Source organism: Lathyrus oleraceus, chromosome 7, assembly GCF_024323335.1.
Source record: "Lathyrus oleraceus cultivar Zhongwan6 chromosome 7, CAAS_Psat_ZW6_1.0, whole genome shotgun sequence".
Taxonomy (NCBI): Eukaryota; Viridiplantae; Streptophyta; class Magnoliopsida; order Fabales; family Fabaceae; genus Lathyrus; species Lathyrus oleraceus.
In genome coordinates this window covers 362,038,797-362,054,580 of record NC_066585.1, presented here as the reverse complement: position 1 = coordinate 362,054,580, position 15,784 = coordinate 362,038,797, and positions in this window count along the sequence as shown.

Here is a 15,784-nt window from a genome sequence, read left to right as displayed (position 1 = left end):
CTTTATGTTCTTATTTGCCGCCTCAACAGCGCCGTTCATCTTAGGGCGGTAAGGGGAAGAATTGTGATGCTGAATGTTGAAGTTCTGACACAACTCCTTCATCATTTTGTTGTTGAGATTAGAACCATTATCAGTAATGATTCTTTCGGGAATCCCATAGCGACAAATAATTTCTTTCTTGATGAAACGGGCAACCACATGTCTGGTGACATTCGCAAATGACGCTGCTTCGACCCATTTGGTGAAATAGTCGATGGCAACAAGGATGAAGCGATGCCCATTGGAAGCAGTCGGCTCAATCTTTCCAATCATGTCAATACCCCACATGGCAAACGGCCACGGCGAAGACATCACATTCAGAGGATTCGGTGGTACATGCACCTTATCAGCATAAATCTGGCATTTACGACACTTCCGAGCATACTTGAAACAATCTGATTCCATGGTCATCCAATAATAACCCGCTCTCAACAATTTCTTAGCCATTGCATGTCCACCGGCATGAGTACCGAAGGAACCTTCATGAACTTCCTGCATTAACATGTCCGCCTCGTGTCTGTCCACACATCTGAGCAAAACCATGTCGAAGTTCCTCTTATACAACACATCGTCTTTGTTCAAGAAGAAACTGCCTGCCAGTCTTCTCAAAGTCTTTCTGTCATTGTTGGATGCCCCTGCAGGGTACTCTTGATTCTTCAGAAAGCACTTGATATCGTGATACCAGGGCTTGTCATCGACTACCTGTAACACCCTTCTAAATACCCCAAATTATTATAATTAAAATACACATATATTCATCAGAGTAATTATGCCCCGAAGGGTGTCACACAATCATTTCACTACATTCATCAAATATCCTGTCATGCTCATTTATTTAAATCAAAATAAGGTCTTTTGCATAATTCGCAGCGGAATCAAATTCAACATCAATGTAAAACATGTAACACTATACATGTAAATCATCCAACAACCAATATCAATTAATTAAAACATTCCCTCCCGATGTTACATCTATCAGAGCATGACCCATAAGAAACTACTCTAGACTCCAAGCATTAGCTTCTACTCAACTCATTTCTCGTTACCTGAAAAATAGGCGTAAGGGTGAGTTCCTCAATCAATATAATAAGCATTATAGAACAATATGTAATGCCAAGTAATTAACACATTATTTCACCCTAATCAGACTACGCATCCAGCAACAGTAATATCCATTCAAACATCAAAATCAACAGTACAATCTTCATCATATTCAATCATTAACAACATAACACACAACACACATATGATACTGGAATACATCCATTCATATCATATGCCATACATTCATTATGCAATGAGACTCTATGCATGCGGTACCGACTATTTGTGAACATATAGTTCAACCTCACCGTCCAAATCCAGGCACGGCTACCAAGCTCACTAGTCCCACTCATTTGAGACATAGTGACTCACTCACTAATTCCTCACCATGGGAATTAGCTACCACCCCAAATGGGCCATGAAATGCACGCTAATCACCTAGCATGCAAACATCAACAACAACAATCAAATGATATACTCACTAATTCCTCACCATGGGAATTAGCTACCACCCCAAATGGGCCACAACATGCATGCTAATCACCTAGCAATGCAACATCAACAACAATCAAGAATAGACACATGCTCACACTCTAAGCCATAATACAGTCTATTCACAAACGTATACATTCACATCATCATGTATACCATCACACATTATCAACATAATTAATCACAAAAGCATATCATATCATGCCACATAATCAAACACAGTACTAGCCCGCTCTACTAATACCTATACCACTCAAAACAACGGGAAATGATCCCTACAACATCATATCTCAGCTAAGTACATCACTCAGCCTAAACAACCAAAACTGCACAACAACAGTTCAGGAAAAAATCCCAACTCTGCCCATACGCGTACTGTCCATGCCATACGCGTATTGCCCAAACCTGGCCAACTCCATACGCGTAATGCCTACTCTCTTACGCGTATTGCGCATTTCCTCGCCCAACTCATACGCGTACCACCTATCCCATACGCGTACGCTACGCGTAACAACTTCCCATTACGCGTACCAACAGAGACCAATTCACGTTCAAAATGCCATCTTTTCCACCCATACGCGTAAGGCTTCTCCCCATACGCGTACCAACATCTCATACGCGTATTGCCTAGTGCCATACGCGTATGACCAGAGACCAGAGTTCTCAGATCTGCAATGGCTTTCTCTGCTACGAGATCTACCCAATTCAACCTTCTACAATCCAATTTTCACACAAAATTCCTTCCTATTGTCTAACTCAGAACAGATCCTATTCGATTCCACAAGGTCTAACATTTCCACACTAAATTCCTACGAATTCTTCAATTATATTTCAATTTTCGTTCATCTCAACAGTTCACAAATTCAACATATATCATCCAATCATAGGTAAAACAATGGTCTATCACTACCCAGTACATATCATCCCATAATACCCGTTAATTGATGATAAACCCCCCTTACCTGAGTTAATCCGGCAGCTTCCGAGCTCCAAGCTTCTCCTTCCTTCAATCTTCGTTCTCAGGCTTTTTGCCCTTTCTGCCTCTTTTCCCTTTTCACGTGAAATTAACCTTTTTACCAAAAAATGGGATTTTTCTAAATTCCAACTTATATACTATTCCAATAAATAATTATCCCAATAATTATTATTCCAAAATAATAATAAAATAATAATAATCCAAACTTCCAATTATTCAATTAAATTAATAAATAAAATATTAATTTAAATTAAATAATTAGCTTAGTTTAATTGGGGTGTTACAACTCTCCCCCACTAAAAGAGTTTTCGTCCTCGAAAACATACCTCAATCGAACAACTCCGGATAAGCCTCCTTCATCTGGCTCTCCAGTTCCCAAGTCACATTGCCACCTGCTGGTCCTCCCCAAGCTACCTTCACCAAGGCAATCTCTTTACCCCGCAACTGCTTCAACTCTCGATCCTCGACCCTCATAGGTGATGTTTCAACAGTCAGGTTATCTCTCACCTGTACATCATCTACTTGGACAACATGCGACGGATCATGAATGTATCTCCTCAACTGAGACACATGAAAAACATCATGCAAATTCGCAAGCGACGGTGGTAAGGCGATACGATAGGCTACCTCTCCTATCCTCTCCAAAATCTGATAGGGGCCAACAAATCGAGGTGTCAACTTCTTCGACTTCAAAGCTCGACCAACACCGGTTATCGGAGTAACACGAAGAAACACATGGTCTCCCTCTTGGAACTCAAGGGACTTCCTCCTCTTATCATGATAACTCTTCTGACGACTCTGAGAAATTCTCATCTTCTCCTGAATCATCTTAATCTTTTCCGTAGTTTGTTGAACAATTTCCGGTCCAACCACAGCACTCTCACCGGACTCATACCAACATAAAGGTGTCCGACATCTCCTACCATACAAAGCTTCAAACGGTGCCATACCAATACTCGAATGAAAACTATTGTTGTAGGTGAACTCAATCAAAGGCAAATAACAATCCCAAGCACCTCCTTTTTCCAAAACACAAGCTCTCAAAAGATCTTCTAATGACTGAATCGTCCTCTCGGTCTGACCATCAGTCTGCGGATGATATGCAGAACTCAACCTCAGCTTAGTCCCCAAAGCCCTCTGCAAACCTTCCCAGAACTTCGATGTAAATCTAGGATCTCTGTCCGAAACAATACTCGACGGAATACCATGCAAACTTACAATCTTCTCAATATACAACTCGGCTAGCCTCTCTAACGGATAATCCATTCTGATCGGAATGAAATGAGCCGACTTTGTCAATCTGTCAACAATCACCCAAATAGCCTCAAAATTCTTACTTGTCCTCGGCAAACCAGAAACAAAATCCATACTGATACTATCCCACTTCCACTCTGGAATAGCCAACGGTTGCATTAGCCCAGACGGCTTCTGATGCTCAATCTTTGACTTCTGACAAGTCAAACAGGAATAAACAAAACTCGCAATTTCTTTCTTCATTCCCGGCCACCAAAACAACTTTTTCAAATCATGATACATTTTCGTAGCCCCAGGATGAATACTCAAACCACTACGATGTCCTTCTTCAAGAATACTCTTCTTAAGCTCAGTAACATCCGGAATACACACTCGACTACCAAATTTCAAAACACCATTCTCATCAACTCTGAATTCACCACCTTGACCTTGATTCACTAAAGTCAACTTATCAACCAAAAGCATATCGGATTTCTGACCCTCTCTGATCTCATCCAGAATACCACTTGTTAACTTCAGCATTCCCAATTTAACACTATTGTGAGTACTCTCACACACCAAACTCAAGTCTCTAAACTGCTCAATTAAATCCAATTCCTTAACCATTAACATAGACATATGCAATGATTTCCGACTCAATGCATCAGCCACTACATTTGCTTTACCCGGATGATAATTCAAACCAAAATCATAATCCTTCAGAAACTCTAACCATCTCCTCTGTCTCATATTCAGCTCTTTCTGATCAAACAAATACTTTAAACTCTTATGGTCACTGAAAACCTCAAATCTTGATCCATACAAATAATGCCTCCACAACTTCAGAACAAATACCACAGCTGCCAACTCTAAATCGTGTGTCGGATAGTTCCTCTCATGAACCCTTAGTTGTCTCGAAGCATAAGCTATAACCTGCTTATTCTGCATCAATACACCACCTAAACCCAACAATGAAGCATCACAATAAACCTCGAATAGTTCCAACGAACTCGGTAATATCAGAATAGGAGCAGTAGTTAACCTTCTCTTTAACTCTTGGAAACCTTCTTCACATTTTGAGTCCCAAACAAACGCATGCCCCTTTCTAGTCAACATTGTCAACGGTAACGCCAACTTAGAGAATCCCTCAATAAACTTCCTATAGTAACCAGCCAATCCAAGGAAACTTCGAATCTCGACAACAGACTTAGGAGCTTCCCACTTAGATACCGCTTCTATCTTAGAAGGATCAACAGCAACACCACCTCTTGAAATCACATGACCAAGAAAACTAACCTCTTCTAACCAAAATTCACATTTGGACAGTTTAGCAAATAACCTCTTTTCTCTTAGAACTTCTAAAACCACTCTCAAATGCTCAGCATGCTCTTCTTCAGATTTCGAATACACCAAAATGTCATCAATAAACACCACCACAAACTGATCTAGGTACGGATGGAAAATCCTATTCATATACTCCATAAATACACCAGGCGCATTAGTCACACCAAAAGGCATCACAGAATACTCATAATGTCCATACCTTGTTCTGAAAGCAGTCTTCTGAATATCCTCAGTTTTCACACGTATCTGATGATACCCAGATCTCAAGTCTATCTTGCTGAACACACTTGCACCAACCAACTGATCCATCAAATCATCAATCCTCGGTAAAGGATACCGATTCTTGATCGTCACTTTATTCAGTTGCCTGTAGTCCACACACAACCTCATAGTACCTTCTTTCTTCTTAACCAACAACACTGGTGCACCCCACGGTGACACACTCGGACGAATGAATTTCTTATCCAACAGATCTTCCAACTGACTCTTCAATTCAGCTAGCTCAACAGCAGACATACGATAAGGAGCCATCGATATCGGTCTAGTACCAGGTACCAAATCAATCGAGAACTCAACTTCACGCTCTGGCGGCAATTCATTAACCTCTTCCGGAAACACATCAGGAAAATCACACACCACAGCTAGATCACCAATCACCAGTTTATCTTTAGCTTCCCTAGTCGCTAACAGCATAAACAACTCTGCCCCATCTACTACTGCCTCATTCACCTGCCTTGCAGATAGAAACAAATTCTTTCCTTCCTCAATCTCAGGAAAAATCACAGTCTGATCAAAACAATTGATATAGACTCGGTTAAACACCAACCAGTTCATGCCCAGAATAACATCAATCTGCACTAGTGGAAGACACACAAGATCTATCCCAAAATCTCTACCAAAAATACTCAAAGGACAATTCAAACAAATCGAAGTAGTAGTCACTGAACCCTTCGCAGGAGTATCAATCACCATACTACCACGCATCTCAGATATCTCTAACTTAAGTTTCACAGCACAATCCAAGGATATAAAGGAATGAGTAGCACCTGTGTCAATAATAGCTACAAGAGGAAAGCCATTAATATAACACGTACCTCGGATCAAACGATCGTCTGCAGAAGTCTCAGAACCTGATAAAGCAAAAACCTTGCCTCCTGACTGATTCTCTTTCTTCGGCTTAGGACACTGTGGACTGATATGACCCAACTCTCCACAGTTGAAACAAGTCACAGTCTTCAACCGGCAATCTGCAGCTAAATGACCACCTTTTCCACACTTGAAACACTTCTTCTCATTGCTGGTACACTCATGGATACGATGTCCAGCCTGACCACATCTGTAACACTTAACAGGAGCACTAGAGTCTCCCCCACTAGGCCTCTTCATCCCACTCTGTCTCTGAAAACCTTTGCCAGCAGCATACGGTTTTCCACGATCCATCTGATTCTTGCCTCTCCTATCAACTCTCTGCTGATAGCTCTCAGCTCTTGCCTTGGAATCCTGTTCGAAAATCCTGCAACAGTCAACCAAATCAGAAAACACTCTAATCCTCTGATATCCAATTGCCTGCTTGATCTCGGGACGCAACCCGTTCTCAAACTTCACACACTTTGAAAATTCCCCAGCAGCCTCAGCATAGGGAGTATAATACTTAGACAACTCTGTGAACTTAGCAGCATACTCAGTAACAGACCTGTTACCCTGCTTCAATTCCAAGAACTCAATTTCTTTCTTTCCTCTGACATCTTCGGGAAAATACTTCCTCAGAAATCTCTCTCTGAACACAGCCCAAGAAATCTCAGCATCTCCAGCAGCTTCCAACTCAGTGCGGGTAGCAACCCACCAATCATCAGCTTCTTCTGACAGCATATGTGTACCGAACCTGACCTTCTGGTTATCAGCACACTCAGTTACTCTGAAGATCCTCTCTATCTCCTTCAACCACTTCTGAGCACCATCTGGATCGTATGCTCCTTTGAACATTGGAGGGTTGTTCTTCTGGAACTCACTCAGTTGACGAGCAGCTCCCATTCCCACAACATTCGGATTTCCTCCAAGTACTCCAGCTAGCATACCCAGAGCCTCAGCAATTGCAGCATCATCTCTACCTCTTCCAGCCATCTCTATTCTGAAAACCCAAACAAGCTAAATAAATAAGTACTGATAGGGTTACACAACACCTATCCCGTACAGGGGAAACAGAATAACTACGACTCGACACGACCGACTATGCTCTGATACCACTAATGTAACACCCTTCTAAATACCCCAAATTATTATAATTAAAATACACATATATTCATCAGAGTAATTATGCCCCGAAGGGTGTCACACAATCATTTCACTACATTCATCAAATATCCTGTCATGCTCATTTATTTAAATCAAAATAAGGTCTTTTGCATAATTCGCAGCGGAATCAAATTCAACATCAATGTAAAACATGTAACACTATACATGTAAATCATCCAACAACCAATATCAATTAATTAAAACATTCCCTCCCGATGTTACATCTATCAGAGCATGACCCATAAGAAACTACTCTAGACTCCAAGCATTAGCTTCTACTCAACTCATTTCTCGTTACCTGAAAAATAGGCGTAAGGGTGAGTTCCTCAATCAATATAATAAGCATTATAGAACAATATGTAATGCCAAGTAATTAACACATTATTTCACCCTAATCAGACTACGCATCCAGCAACAGTAATATCCATTCAAACATCAAAATCAACAGTACAATCTTCATCATATTCAATCATTAACAACACAACACACAACACACATATGATACTGGAATACATCCATTCATATCATATGCCATACATTCATTATGCAATGAGACTCTATGCATGCGGTACCGACTATTTGTGAACATATAGTTCAACCTCACCGTCCAAATCCAGGCACGGCTACCAAGCTCACTAGTCCCACTCATTTGAGACATAGTGACTCACTCACTAATTCCTCACCATGGGAATTAGCTACCACCCCAAATGGGCCATGAAATGCACGCTAATCACCTAGCATGCAAACATCAACAACAACAATCAAATGATATACTCACTAATTCCTCACCATGGGAATTAGCTACCACCCCAAATGGGCCACAACATGCATGCTAATCACCTAGCAATGCAACATCAACAACAATCAAGAATAGACACATGCTCACACTCTAAGCCATAATACAGTCTATTCACAAACGTATACATTCACATCATCATGTATACCATCACACATTATCAACATAATTAATCACAAAAGCATATCATATCATGCCACATAATCAAACACAGTACTAGCCCGCTCTACTAATACCTATACCACTCAAAACAACGGGAAATGATCCCTACAACATCATATCTCAGCTAAGTACATCACTCAGCCTAAACAACCAAAACTGCACAACAACAGTTCAGGAAAAAATCCCAACTCTGCCCATACGCGTACTGTCCATGCCATACGCGTATTGCCCAAACCTGGCCAACTCCATACGCGTAATGCCTACTCTCTTACGCGTATTGCGCATTTCCTCGCCCAACTCATACGCGTACCACCTATCCCATACGCGTACGCTACGCGTAACAACTTCCCATTACGCGTACCAACAGAGACCAATTCACGTTCAAAATGCCATCTTTTCCACCCATACGCGTAAGGCTTCTCCCCATACGCGTACCAACATCTCATACGCGTATTGCCTAGTGCCATACGCGTATGACCAGAGACCAGAGTTCTCAGATCTGCAATGGCTTTCTCTGCTACGAGATCTACCCAATTCAACCTTCTACAATCCAATTTTCACACAAAATTCCTTCCTATTGTCTAACTCAGAACAGATCCTATTCGATTCCACAAGGTCTAACATTTCCACACTAAATTCCTACGAATTCTTCAATTATATTTCAATTTTCGTTCATCTCAACAGTTCACAAATTCAACATATATCATCCAATCATAGGTAAAACAATGGTCTATCACTACCCAGTACATATCATCCCATAATACCCGTTAATTGATGATAAACCCCCCTTACCTGAGTTAATCCGGCAGCTTCCGAGCTCCAAGCTTCTCCTTCCTTCAATCTTCGTTCTCTGGGTTTTTGCCCTTTCTGCCTCTTTTCCCTTTTCACGTGAAATTAACCTTTTTACCAAAAAATGGGATTTTTCTAAATTCCAACTTATATACTATTCCAATAAATAATTATCCCAATAATTATTATTCCAAAATAATAATAAAATAATAATAATCCAAACTTCCAATTATTCAATTAAATTAATAAATAAAATATTAATTTAAATTAAATAATTAGCTTAGTTTAATTGGGGTGTTACACTACCAGTTCAGCAGCAAACACATACGCGGCCCTGTCAAGGCGCATCACATCGATCCTGGGAGCATGGTTCCAACGAATTACCTTGATCATGGAGGATAGAGTAGCAAGTGCGTCTGCCATCTGGTTCTCATCACGAGGTATATGATACAATTTTACCGTTGTGACGAAAGTCAACAGTCTTCTCGTGTAATCTCTGTAGGGGACCAGAGTGGGCTGGAGAGTATTCCAATCACCATTCACTTGATTAATCACCAGAGTTGAATCTCCGAAGATGTCCAGAGTCTTGATTCTCAAATCAATAGCTTGCTCAATACCCAAGATACAGGCCTCGTACTCAGCTTCATTATTTGTGCACTCAAAAGTCAAACGAGCGGTGAAAGGTAGATGGGCACCTTTCGGAGTTGTAATGACAGCGCCAATTCCACTTCCTCTAGCATTGACAGCCCCATCAAACAACAAAGTCCACTTTTCGTTTGGATCAGGTCCCTCCTCAACAACTGGCTCTTCATAGTCTTTTATCTTGAGGAACATGATGTCTTCATCAGGGAATTCAAACTTCATCGGCTCATAATCATCAATCGGCTGCTCGGCAAGGTAGTCTGACAGAATACTACCTTTGATGGCCTTTTGCGACGTGTATTGAATATCATACTCTGTTAAAATCATTTGCCAACGAGCGACCCTTCCGGTGAGAGCTGGCTTCTCGAATATGTATTTCACTGGATCCATCTTAGAAATCAACAAGGTAGTATGGTTCAACATATACTGCCTCAGTCGGCGAGCAGCCCAGGCCAAAGCACAGCAAGTTTTCTCAAGCTGCGAATATTTGATTTCACAGTCGGTAAACTTTTTGCTAAGGTAGTATATGGCATGCTCTTTTCGACCAGACTCGTCATGCTGTCCCAATACACACCCCATCGAGTTCTCAGTCACTGATAGGTACATTATCAGAGGTCTCCCAGGAACTGGAGGTATAAGGATTGGAGGTTTCCGTAAATACTCTTTTATCTTCTCAAAAGCCCTTTGACAATCTTCATTCCACCTGATAGCCTGATCTTTCCTCAGCAATTTGAAAATTGGCTCACACGTGGTTGTTAGGTGAGAGATGAACCTTGCAATGTAGTTCAACCTCCCTAAGAAACTACGGACTTGCTTCTCTGTTCTTGGCTCAGGCATTTCCTGTATCGCTTTTACTTTGTCGGGATCCACCTCAATCCCTTTTCCGCTAACAATAAAACCCAGCAATTTTCCCGATCTCACCCCGAAAGTGCACTTGTTCGGATTAAGTCTCAGTTTGAATTTCCTCAAACGCTCAAACAGTTTCTGCAAATTCAACAAATGTTCTTCTTCTGTCTGAGATTTGGCAATCATATCATCAACATAAACCTCGATTTCATGATGAATCATATCATGGAACAGAGTTACCATAGCTCGTTGATATGTTGCTCCGGCATTTTTCAGACCAAACGGCATCACCTTGTAGCAGAAGGTGCCCCACGGGGTTATGAAAGTTGTCTTTTCCATGTCTTCTGGTGCCATCTTGATTTGGTTATAGCCAGAAAAGCCATCCATGAAGGAGAATACCGAGAACTGAGCTGTATTATCCACCAAAACGTCGATGTGAGGTAATGGGAAATCATCTTTAGGGCTAGCTCTGTTCAGATCCCGATAGTCGACACACATCCGTACCTTTCCATCCTTCTTAGGTACTGGGACGATGTTTGCAACCCATGGCGGATAATTGGTGACTGCTAGAAACCCTGCATCCAACTGCTTTTGCACTTCTTCCTTTATCTTGACAGCCATCTCTGGTCTTGTTCTTCTGAGCTTCTGCTTGACCGGAGGACAACCTTCTTTGAGAGGCAAGCGGTGTACCACGATGTCTGTGTCCAGCCCAGGCATGTCCTGATAAGACCAGGCGAAGATGTCAATGTATTCTTGCAGCAATTTAATCAGCCCTTTCTTCACGTTATCTTCCAAAGCAGCCCCTATTTTGATTTCTCTCTTGGCGTCTTCGGTGCCGAGATTAATCACTTCAACAAACTCTTGATGCGGTTGAATAACCCTTTCCTCTTGTTTCAACAACCTGGCAAGTTCTTCAGGGAGTTCACAATCTTCATCATCCTCTTCTTCAGCTTGAAAGATTGGATTTTCAAAGTCGAAGCGAGCCATAGCAGAACCGTTATCAATAGGATCCGGTGATGTGCATCTGCATGAGTGATGGTATGTGCTTATGAGTGTGAGAAAAAATGTGGAAACTAAACAAAACATTGCCATTTTTTTTTTATTTTTTATTTTATTTTTTTTTTTTTTTTTGAAAAACTGCAAAAAATAGAAAGACAAGGAACGAAATATTTGAATGCGAAAAGACGTCCTTTATTTATGATAAAAAAAAAATGCAAGTGTCACATAGACGGGCCCTACAATGAGTCGTTACGCCCTGGGTGGAACGTAAGACTTGGATATGCATGAATAAACAAAGAAAATTACTCTTCAAGAAGAGTGACTTGAATAATCTCTTCAGAAGACCAATTGTTGATGACTTCACCCGGGATCCTCGGACGCACCCAGTTGTTGATGTCGCAGTCACTATCCCCATCTTCTTCGTTGACAGCAGAGACTTGACCATACTGAATGATGCCATCACTGGAGAAAGTGATCGGCCCCTGAAGTGTTGAAGTTGTAGAAGTCAGAGCTGGCTGGTATCCAATCCCGAACTTATCTTCCTTAACTGGTAATTCCAACAGACGTCCCCAACCGGGAGCAACACCTGAATCCACCACGGCCTGTGCCTGCTTAAAGGATGAGATAGAGGCACCCGCTTTAACCTCTTCCACCGCAGCTGCATCCTTGATTTGAACTGACTCAAAAGCCTAACATAGAGTCTCATGAATTTCACCTTCTACTTCTACATACTTGAATGTAGACAGGTTACTGACCAGGATGTCCTCCTCACCACAGACGGTGATAATTCGTCCGTTGACCGGAAACTTAACCTTCTGATGTAGAGTTGAAGAGACTGCCCCAGCATTATGGATCCAAGGCCGACCCAGCAGGCAACTGTAGGAAGGACTGATATCCATCACGTAGAAGACAGTGTTGAAGGTTTGTGATCCAATCAGAATTGGCAATTCCACCTCTCCAAACACCGATCTCTTAGAACCATCGAAGGCTCTCACCATAAGATCTGAAGGTTTCAAGACCAAACCCTCTACTTCTAACCTCGACAGGGCCCTCTTGGGTAGCACATTGAGAGAGGAACCTGTATCCACCAGAACATGAGATAACATGGTGTCTCTGCATTCCAATGAGATGTGCAGAGCCTTGTTATGATTGCGTCCAGCTGGTGTTAAGTCAGAATCAGTAAAACCCAACCCGTTGCTTGTATGGACATTGGCAACGATCCCTTCTAGTTGGTTCACTGAGATCTCCTGAGGTACATATGCAGCATTAAGAACCTTCAGAAGTGCCTCCCTGTGTGCCTCCGAACACAATAGGAGTGAGAGAATGGATATCTTGGACGGAGTCTGAATCAACTGATCGACTACCTTATAATCGCTTTTCTTTATGATTCTTAGAAACTCGTCCACGTCCTTTCCAAAAGTGGGCTCAGAACCATCTTGGGGTGCAGAGGTACCCTCATTTACGACTTGCTTGCCTTTGGTTTTCGCCACAGCATCAGCATTATCAGCTTGGGTAACCGGTGGTGAGAGCAATCTACCACTCCTGGTGAATCGCCAGATTCCACCAACATTATCCACTGCGGGACCTTCAAGTTCAGGCTTCTGACCCTCTTCTACTTTTAGTGGCCGTTCTACCTTATGATCGTGCGTATACACGCTCCCCCCATAATGCCACGGAATGGCCCTTTCACTGGTGAAGGGTAAAGGACCAGGGGTTGTGATGGTCATAGTAGGTCGTCGCACTGGTGGCGCGGGTTGCGCTTCTGGCACACTGATCTGATTAGTTGGATAGAAAATAGTTATAGTTGCAATGTCACAGTCGTACTCAGAAACCTCATTTGTTGGAGCATAAACATCCGAAACATCGGAATCAAGTTCAAATACAAAAGAGTCAACCGTATTGGAAAGAGTAAATACATCATCATGGACTGCAGAATCAGCAGGAACAACATCTAGGAACTCTTCAGTAGCACCTTCAAACCCTTCTTCCTCAACCCCTTCCATAGACTCTCGGACAGACAAATCTTCAACCTGGAGGATACCCTTGTCGAGCAAGGCCTGGATACCCTGCTGTAGCTTCAAACAACCTCCACTCTGAGTAGCACAATCCAAACAACCCTTCCCACAACCGGGGAAAACATCGCCTTCAGCAAGCATCCTTTGATATCCAACAATGGAGTCTTCAACTTCAACACATCCTTAATGGACTTGGCTTCTCCCTCTACCAAATTAACGTTCGCACCACCATGCTGGGGCATGGGATTGTTGACGACATTCGGAGCTGGTGCAAGGTCGATGGCCTTTGAATCTATGAGGTCTTGAACTACGTGCTTAAAAGCTTTGCAGTTCTCAATATCATGGCCAGATGCCCCAGAGTGGAAGCTACACCTAGCGTTGGTGTCGTAACCCACCGGAAGTCTACCAACAGGAGGAGCCAGAGTGCGTAATTGCACAAGCTGTAGTTGTTGAAGACTAGAAAGCAACTGGGCGTACGACATTGGAATAGTGTCGAAACGCCGGTCCATCATCCTTTGTCTCTGTTGATAAGCGGGTCTGTTACCCGGTTGTTGCTGCTGTTGATACTGAGCTGGTTGACGCTGCGGTGGTTGTTGTTGTAGTGGCGCTGCAGCTGGAATGGTCATCGCCGCAACATACGGTTGTTGATGATAATTCTGAAAATTATTCCTTCTAACACCTCTGTTCTGATAGGAAGCCAAAGAATTCACTCCCCCCTCTCTTTGCTTATGCCCTCCAACGAACGACTTTTTTACCCCTGACGAAGATCCTCCTCCACTTTGGATCTTGCAGGTCTTCAGGTAATTCTCCACCCTCTCTCCGGTAGAGACCACATCAGCAAAGTTGGAAGCATTGCACCCCACCAGACGCTCCAGATAAGGTCCAGGCAACGTATTCATGAACATGTTGGCCATTTCTTTCTCCAGCATAGGGGGCTGAACACGGGAAGCTGTCTCCCTCCAGCATTGAGCGTATTCCCTGAAGCACTCATTGCTTTTAAGAGACAGATTCTGAAGTTGAGTTCTGTCCGGAGCCATGTCTGCATTATACTGATACTGCTTCACGAAGGCCTCCGCCAAATCCCTCCAGCAACGGATGTGGGCTCTGTCCAGCCTCATATACCATTCCAAGGATGCCCCAGCTAGGCTGTCCTGGAAGAAGTACATAAGTAGCTTCTCGTCATCAGAGTATGCAACCATTTTACGAAAATAGGCCTGCACGTGAGTCTTGGGGCAAGAGTTGCCCTTGTACTTGTCAAAGACCGGGACTTTGAATTTCGGTGGCACTCTCACACCTGGGACCAGCCCTAAGTCAGCAACGTCTACTCCCAAAGGATTCTGTCCTTCCACTGCCTTCAACCTCTCTTCCAATCTCCTGAACATGGGGTCTACGCCATGACCCATGCCAAAGTCTTCCTGAAGTGGGGGAAACTGATCTTCCTGATCATCATGAACGGGCTGTTGACCGGGGTTGGCGTGCGGGATCGGGATAGGCCCTGGTCCACTGGGTCCGTTAACCTCTCCAGGTGGAGGATCAGTCACTGTCTCTGGTTGAGCAGGGGGATTCCCATGTATTATCTGCCTGAGCTCTTGTTGTCCCTGAGCCACCCCTTGAACCACATCCATGAATTGGGTCATGCGGGCCCTCATCTCAGCGAGCTCTGCTTGTACACCTTCCATTGCTCTCTGTTGATTCCTCCGGGTACCGTATCGGTGAATGCCTGAGTCAGCTATCCTGCTAATGGAACACCAAACAATATGAGAACACCGCAGCGGTACCTGTTATGCAAGATATGACAATGAATATGTAAATGTAATGACATGTTTATCAATTCCAAAAGGTATTCTACCCCCTTGATTCCAGTCTCACATCAGGTGGGTAGTGCAAGAAGGCCGAGTCATGGATAAACTTCTGAGATCAAGATGTAATAAAGGGAAACCATCATACAAATGAGTTCAAGGAAAAGGCCTTAGCCAAAAATACATCAAAGGAGGATCTCCACAACAAGCCTGTGGATCATCACTACATAACACCAAAGCAGTAAGTAAAGAGAGGAACAAGCAAATCAGAAATCAGCCTCCTGTATGCAACCCATAAGGACCGTTCCTCACTTCA